The sequence below is a fragment of the Emys orbicularis genome, chromosome 1 (assembly GCF_028017835.1).
Source record: "Emys orbicularis isolate rEmyOrb1 chromosome 1, rEmyOrb1.hap1, whole genome shotgun sequence".
NCBI classification, from domain to species: domain Eukaryota; kingdom Metazoa; phylum Chordata; order Testudines; family Emydidae; genus Emys; species Emys orbicularis.
This window is the reverse complement of record NC_088683.1, coordinates 202772827-202782023: the sequence shown is the minus strand read 5'-3', so window position 1 is coordinate 202782023 and position 9197 is coordinate 202772827.

The window sequence follows — 9197 nt, the reverse complement described above, 5'->3', positions numbered from 1 at the left end:
AGGTTTCCTCCTGCAAACATCAAATGCTCTTTGATTTAAAAATAAATAAACTAAATGATCTATTAGCCAGTGTACCAGCTCTGTTAAGCCACTTCCCTCCTTAGAGGCCACCCTAAAACAGGAACATCAACAATGATGTTAATAACAAACATCATGTTAATCTGAATTTTAATCTCTTTATGTGGTCCAGGACTAGGGTGGTAAATGGTGTATAAGTGCTGGGATGGTTAGACTTAATTCCCTTAATCACAGAGATGGGCCCAAACCAAAACCCAGAATCCAAACAGCTTGGTTTTTGGGACAAGTTCGGATGCTGATCTGGGTCTGAATGTTATGGCTTTCTTCTTTCCTTCACCAAATCAAACCCCAGAGTTTGAGTTGGGTCCTGATCTGTATCTGAATTTTGCAGCTCAGGCCCATCTCTGACCCACTTGGGAGATCTACTAATGAGTAAAGTACATCTGAGGTGGAAATGCCAATGACTTTTATGCTTAACAGGGAAAACAAGCCAGAGGAATTCAAGTTACAGTTGACTTTAACATAAAACATAGGTATTGGCATGCCAGTTCAGACTAGTATCTGATAGTGGTCAGCACCAGATGTTTCAGAGGAAGATACAAGAAACCCCATAGAGGTCAATTATGGAATAACCTGCCAAGAAGGAAAATTTGTTTCTTACCCCTGTCAGTTAGTGATTGGTTTATATCCCTTTGGATAAAATATTGCACTCAACCTAATGTAACAATATGCTTTTCTTATCCATTTAAACGATTAATCCTTTTTTGAATCCTACTAAGTTCTCAGACTCAATATCTTGTTGCATAGGTTGAGTCTGACTTGTTTAAAGGAGTATTTCTTCATATCAAAATTAACTGGTGTTGCCTTTTCCATTTCACTGAATGTTCCCTTGTTCTTGTAAATAAGTGTGCATGATTTGCCTTCTCTACACCATTCATTATTTTGTATACTTCTCCCATGTGCCTCTTACACAGAAAATGATAAAACTTCAACACTTAAAAGAAAACATTTGGATCACATGATGCTTGGCCATTTTTATTCTAATGGCTTGACTGATGCACTGAAAATCCAGGCAACTTTTTTCCATGTGTGGAAACCACATAATATATTATAGAAATTAGAGTTGGAAAAGTAAATTACTTAATTAGGAAATCTAGTCCATCCCCTGGGGGATGATGGTGGAATCAGAGCAGTATCATTTCCCTACAGTACATTTTCTAGTACCATGTGAATATATGCCTAAAAGTGTGTCTTTTCTTAGCTTTGTGTTCAGTCACTACAAACTGCTGCTCTTTTTGGGGGTGGGAGGGTGGAGGGGGAAGTGGCAGTGACAGACTAAATGCTGTAAATGGAAATGAGAGGAAAAGCTTTTATTGTTCAAATACCGTGGGCCTGATTCTGATTTTGCACTGGTGTGAATGAGAAGTAGCTCCTCTCAAGTCAATGGAGTTAAATTGGTGTGAAAACCAATCTGAGAAGAGAATCTGGCCCAGTGTGTCTTTTGAGTGATGAAGGACAATCATTGCATAGCCAGCACAGTATTAATTATTTCATTAACCAACTGGATGATATACAGCATGTTTTTGGAATGTCGTTCTTGACCTTTAAACAATAATACTACACTATACACACGAATGAAACTGTCTGATCTGGGTTAGACCAGGATAAATCCAAAATAAATCCATTGCATTACTCTGGATTTACTATGGCAGAAGTAAGATAAGAATCTGAACCAAACACTAGAACAGAACAAAGTGTTGGGCTGCTTCACCCATACAGCGCCTCCCTACTGAGCTCATGTGCCTCCCCTTTGCATAGTCGTGTTTTTCTTTAGGAACAGATTGAGACACCTTTTACTCACATTGAGCCGTCCCCCCTGAAGTCAATGGGACTATCTGCAGAGTTAGGCACTACTCAGTGTGAGTAAAGGCCCTTAGATAAGCAAGAGAGAATCTTCCCCTATCGCATGAGATTCTTCATTATTGTCATCCATCTCAGAAATAAGACCTTCCTCCAGAAGCAATTTGTGTTGTAGTAACACAGTAACTTTTAAAAGCTTAACACAGGCAGGAGCTTATCCACTGTGACATTGCACTCCATATGTTTTATGGAAATATGCTAATGAGTGTGAATATAATGTAACTGAATTATGCTTCATGCAAAAGGTCTCTTGTAAGGTATCACCACAAAGTTTATAATCTACTGAGTGTGGTCATCCTATTTGTATGAATGTATCATTCTTGTATCTGAAACTAGGAATATGAAATATAACTCTGGGGGCCTATTGTAATTATGCAAAGTGTGGGCCATTAATGGTGGTTTAGAATCTTGACAGCTCCCATTGACTAGGACAATTGGTTGTAGATGGTTTATTTACCTGCAAGCCTTCTTGTGGATGTGTGGGCCAGCCTGTGGGTAATGAAGAATAAGGTCTTACAGTGACATGTGATCATTTCACCTGAACTGGAATCCATCTTAAACCTGGTGCTTTTCCATTTAGAAGGAGGGGTGGGGATCCAGAGAGACAAAATATTTCCACCTTGTGCCAAAGCTATAAGAGGGGGTGCAACACAACAAAGGGGGCTGCAGTCATGAGAAAACCCTTAGTTACCAACTGAGCTGGAACTAGCAAGAACTGTACCAGGGGAAAGGATTGGGACCAGACTACGAAGGAGTCTAGGCTGTGAAAGAAGCTTATTGGAACATCTCTGAGGGTGAGATTTACCTGTGTTCAGTTTCTTAATGTATTAGGCTAAGACTTGTGTATTTTTGCTTTATTTTGCCTGGTGACTTACTTTTTTTCTGTCTGTTATTACTTGAAACCACTTAAATCCTACTTTTTATACTTAATACAATCACTTTTTTTAATTAATTAACCCAGAGTAAGTGATTAATACCAGGGGAGCAAACAGCTGTGCATCTCTCTCTATCAGTGCTATAGAGGGCAGATAATTTATGAGTTTACTCTGTCTAAGCTTTATACAGAGTAAAACAGATTTATTTGGGGTTTGGATCCCATTGGGAGCTGGGTGTCTGGGTGCTGGAGACAGGAGTACTTGCTGAGCTGTTTTCAATTAAGTCTGCAGCTTTGGGGGCATGGTTCAGACCTTGGGTCTGTGTTGCAGCAGGCTAGCGTGTCTGGCTCAACAAGGCAGGGTTCTGGAGTCCCAGGCCATCAGAGAAAATGGGCTCAGAGGTAGTTTCAGCACATCAGGTGACCGTCCCAAGGGGGGTTTCTGTGACTGAACCTGTCACATCCACCTTAAGTTCTTTTGCACAACTGAGGGAAATTGCAACCTATTCTCTACAGGATTTTGCAATCCTTTAAGATGATGAAAAACCACGTGGCCAATATAGCTCTTTGGGACAGCACCTCGCACAATGGGATCCTGGTCCATGACTAGGGCTCCCTAGGCAGTACAGTAATACAAATAATACATAATAATATAGTTCTGACTGGGCTGGTAATTTAGAATGACAAGCATTTTCTATGACTAACCATTTTTAATAATAGGATATTAACAAATAACATGCACCCAATTCCCAGCAGAGGGCATTTAAACTAGCATGGATGAGTGTAATAAATTCTTTATATGGTTTTAAGTTGCTGTGATTTCAGTATAGTCTCACTAGTACCAGCCCTTGTAGTACTGTATAGTCCAATACATTTGAACATTACCTATTATCAAAGCATATATCTTAATTCCTGTCCCCATCTCTCTTTGTGTGATTAAACTGCACAAGTAGGATAAAGTAATTCAAGTAACTTTGAATAAAGGTTAGAGGTCAGATGAGAGGCGGATGCAAATTCTAATACTGATGAAAGCGCCATAGCAGGTGCCCAAGGCAAGCAGGAATGCAAATAGCTTGAAATTACATGGACCCATGTATTAATTGAAAGAAACCCAAGGAACCCATTGAAATTACTATCTCACTGGCTAACTGGTTCTGAAGTGGAAACACTTTTTCAATGAGCAGCCTCTCAATGAAAACTTTATTTGCTCCAGTTCATGGATCAGGCATGCAATGACTAGATCAATTCCAAATTTCCTAGTTCTTTGTTTAACAATATGCCCAAGTACTTCATGCATGGAAGTTTAGTAGGTCATTAGGGCAGAATTGGGAGAAAGGGGAGTGGATCACATTTTTACCTCTTAATTTTAAGCCCAATTTATTTTTACACGCTTACTTTTGGGCATTAGAATCTAGCTCCTGGATAGTCTGCCTGGGTTTAATCTCTCTTATGTTAAAAACAAGTGAGAATGATGTAAACTACTCTATGACCCAAGTTCAAACATAAGAAATAGAAATACATTTCCAGTTTTCTCCAGCAACAGGACAGCACTAGATTTTTTGTAGGAGGTCCTCTGGAATTCATCATTTTCCTGTGCTCTACAATGGCTCAACATTATGACAGACCTTATTTTGTGGTGGTCTCTTGGAATCCATTAATGCCACACTCTATAAGTTGGCCATAGGTGGCTGCTTGAGCGTGTTGCAAGGTGCTGCTTCCCTAGCTGCTTCTGGAGCCCTTCCTGTCTGTGCTGGCCCTAGGATTACAGAGATGCTTAGCTAATCCTCAGTTTGAGACAGAAAATGGGCAATACAATTTTAAATAAGGATCAGCTTCAAAGTGAGTCAGGACATGCAGCTATCAGCACATTTTACTCCACCCTGCTTCACACGCAATGTGAAATGGGTAAGCACCCACCTCCAAAGCCCGAGCTGTACTTCTCAGTTCAGACTGGATCTTGACAATTGCATTTGATTGCTCAATACCACATGGAGCAAGTCCCGGGGTGGAGGGGATGGAATGGAGGGGGGTCACCAGGAATTAGGAAGAGAAAGCCATGAGAGATAGGAATGGAAAAGCAAGAGGGGAACAATTTATATATAAAGGAAGAGCATAGAGCAGAATACAAAAAGGGGTTTTAAAAGACAAACATGGTGAACTTAAAAAAAAAGGTGAAAAAAGGCATCATGAGTAGAAATAGGGTAACTAGATGTCCCAATTTTATAGGGACAGTACCGATTTTGGGGTCTTTTTCTTATATAGGCTCCTATTACCCCCCACCCCCTGTCCCGATTTTTCAGATTTGCTGTCTGGTCACCCTAAGTAGAAAAAGGGGAGGAGTATCAAACTTCAAGAAACAGCATTAAAAAACAAGAGACACAGATGTTAAAAAATGAAGCCCATGCTATCATTCTTATGATCAATGAAAAGTAACAATTATAAATAATTCGCAACTACTACAGTCCTATTTATCTGAGAATCTCCAAGCAGTTTATAGACTTGATTTTAGCCTCACGACAGGTATGACATACACCCTTTGATGTTGCTACTGGTTGGTTACAGAGATGTTTGCAGTGGATATTGTCTCAGATTCATACAGGAAAAGATCCATATGGCGGCAGAGACCAGAATATGCCTAATTATTTATATCCGCAACAAACAAACTTTTCATAAAATTCCCTATAAGGTTTCTAGCTTTATGGAGTATGAATACTCTGACAACTGCAGACTATTCATGTAAAAGAGTTAGATTTTGCTATTGGATATCTACCGTATATACTCGTTCATAAGCTGAATATTTTTGATAAAAAAGTGACGCATCAAAGAGCAGGGGTCAGCTTATAGACGGGTCTACACCAAAATTTGATGATTTTAAACTCTATGGAATCATTGAATTGAATATCTAATACATTGTCGTTTTGTTTACCTGGAGCGTCTGCAGTCATGGAGCCCCTCGGCTCCCTGTGGCCACAGTTTGGCACGCCACTTCCCGCAGCTCCCATTGGCTGGGAACGGTAAACCACGGACACTGGGAGCTGAGGGGCTCCATGCCTGTGAACGCTCCAGGTAAACAAAACGTCCAGGCCCGCTAGAGGCTTACCCTAACGGGCCAGCAGGGCCGGCTCCAAGTTTTTTGCCGCCCCAAGCAAAAAAATTTTCCTGCGCCCCCCCAACCCCGCCCCAACTCCGCCCCTTCCCCGCCCCATTCCAACCCCTTCCCCAAATCCCCGGCCCCGCCTCCTCCCCCGGGTGCCCTGCATTTTGGGAGGGGGGAGAAGCGGAGCGGTGGCGCTTGGGGTAGGAGGCGGAGGTGAGCTGGGGGAGGGCGGTTCCTCTGCCCCCCCCCCCCAGGGTTACTTCCTGCGGCCCTGCCCGCGCCTCCCACCGCTGCAGCTCACCTCCGGTCCGCCTGCTCCCCTGAGCGCGCTGCCGCCGCTCCGCTTCTCCCCCCTCCCTCCCAGGCTTGCCGCAAAACAGCTGATTTGCGCAGCAAGCCTGGGAGGGAGGGGGGAGAAGCGGAGCAGCGTGCTCAGGGGAGCAGGCGGAGCAGAGGTGAGCTGTGACGGTGCGGGGCGGTTCCTCTGCCCCCTCCCGGGTTACTTCCTGCGGCCCTCCCCGTGCCCCCCACCGCCGCAGCTCACCTCCGCTCAGGGCCGGCTCCCAGCTTTTTGCGCCCCACGCACATGCTTGGAGCGCTGGTGCCTAGAGCCGGCCCTGCGGGCCAGGAGTCAAAGTTTGCCAATCCCTGAAATATAGGGTCGGCTTATGAAAGGGTCATACAGTTTTTGCTATTTTTACCTAACTATCTTGGGGGGTCGGCTTATAAACGAACGGGCTAATGAACGAGTATATATGGTATATTGAGAAAAACATGGCCACATCCCTTGGGTTCTGCTCTCATAAACTAAGTAGGGCTGCTCAGTACTTGGACGGGGGAACCTATAAGAAATACTCACTTGTTGCTGGAAGTAATAATACCTAGATCTTGTATAGCACTTTTCATCAATAGATCTCAAAGTGATCAGTATCATTTATCCTTGTTTTACAGATGGGGAAACTGAGGCAAAGATCCTCAAAGATATTGAAGCACCTGAATGACTTCAGCAGGACTAGGAACAGCACCCAGGACTCCCAAATCCCAGTCTGGTGCGCTATATTAGCTGTATTATTGAACCAATCCCCTGGTAGACAAGAATCAGCCATGGAAGTGTGAGCCTGCGATTTTTCTGGCGATATGGCATTTTAGCTGCATATTCTCCTTCTAAATAAGTATAAACACCAGAAACCTCTTGGAAGTGCAATGTCCCATCCCTGAGTATCGTGGCCAGAGAAGATGTAACTTGCTACCATATTAAGGGACACTGCTTTTCAGAAGAAACCTAAAGCTGAGGCCCTAACCACTCGAGGTTTTAAAAAAAAATCAATGACACCAAAACCAGGCTGTTAACACCATTGTTCAGGCCAAATTCCAGAGTGGGTAATTACATTCTCTTTATTGAACATGTCTGATGCAGTTCCAGCTGGAATCCTTTTTCTTCACTTTCACTTTGCTTTTTTTTAATACAAAGTATTAAATAAAAAAAAAACAGTGTAGCATTGCTGGGTCAAGCCATACCTACTCTATTCAAGCAGTCCATAATGCACAATGTTGCTGATTTTTATCATTAGTCTCACAATACTTGGTGTTTTTCTTAAAGCCCCAGCTGCTGGAGTCCTGTGACTATATGAGACTCTCAGCTTTCTTGAAAAAGTAACTTTCTAGCCCTCATGGTTGTGGAGAAGCTCTTTAAAACCATGATCCATTAAGACTTGAAAACCAGTTTGTTTCTGTAGTGCAGACACCATCATGCTTCTGACATTTCTGGGAACACGAACACACACCCATGCCGTCCTTTTGCTAAGGTACTGCATGTTTGGTTATGGTTGGGTTGCTTAATTTCAGGGCAGAGCTAAAGCACAAGGAATGCAAGTGGTCAGCCTTTGAGTTACAGAGCACGCATGCAGGGACTCCTGCTCTGGCAGCAGAATCTGAGGTAGAGAGAGGGAAAAACCAACTCCGCCCTGGCTTCCTCACCCCCTCCAGCCACGGGACAGGATGAGGAGGTAGTGCTGCCTTTGTTTTATTGTCCTCCTTTCCCCATTGGCAGGTTGGGGCCCCACAAATTCTAACACCAGCCTCAGTTGCTTTGTGCACTAAGCAAGTTTCTTCCTTTTTATTTTTTTTTAAGTAGGCCCATGTTTTGCTGACTCTGCACTGGGGACAGCTGTTTTGAGGGAGGACGTGCCATTGTTATATAATCATGGTTCAGAGTAGAGACCCACACTCCAACACAGTCAAATGATTGCTATCCTAGCGGTGTTTAAAAATCTGCTCTTGGACTGTAACCATGTATGCCACTTCCTAGGATGGGGATCATTTTAGCTACAGGACTCTAAAAATCAGGAAAGATCATGGAGATATGGCCCAAATATGTTGGCATATCAGCTCTGATACATTCAGTCATTACCTGACAAAGCATGACATCTTTCACATGCTTTCTCTGAAGGGTTGGGCTTTACAGTTTGATTAAATATCTTTTATGTGTGCTTTTTCCCCAGACAGTGTAGCAGAATGGAACTGAATGCAGTGAAGTCATTAAAGGAGACTACACGCCATGTTCATACATGCACATGATCCAGAGGCAGATAAGGAAACTGTTGTAATTCACTATAGTTGCCACATGATGGCCCTAGGCAGTACATAAATATTCCACAGACAGGCTTGTCAGCTGGCAACTGTTGGAGACTCACAGTGCAAGACGCAGGAGTCCTGTACCACCACAGACACTTTCACCTTTCCACACCTTCTCAGTTTCTGTCCCTGGTAGATGTATAAGTTTTACAAAACGTGGATTGTCAGAGACTATCATGGAGATAGCTAGCTCGACTGCTAGGTTTTTATAAAAAGTCATCACCCTTACTAGTAGCCTATGTAATTCTGTGCTACTGAAACCCACCCCAGAGCTGCACCTCAGTTACATGAGCGGTAAACAAATCAATGCCCACAATATCTAGTCTCCAAGAGCTAGAATTGCTTGTTTGATTTCATCAGATACAACAATGGGCAGTCGCAGAAAGAGGGCAGCAGTGAGCCACTGTTCGTTCACCTCTTGCACCATACAGAGGCCCAAATTGTGACCTCAGAGCCACAGGCCTGATTTTTCCCTCAAATTTCAGACACAAGGGTGAAACTTTGAGAAGCTATAAGCCATTGACAAATGACCCTTTATAATGGAAATACCGAGGCAGCTGTAACTATTGGCATCTCTAAGTGTTCTCTGTGTAGCAAAATAATGCAAGCGAAACCTCCAGCTCCTCAAAAGGGCAGAAATTGCTGAGTTTTAAG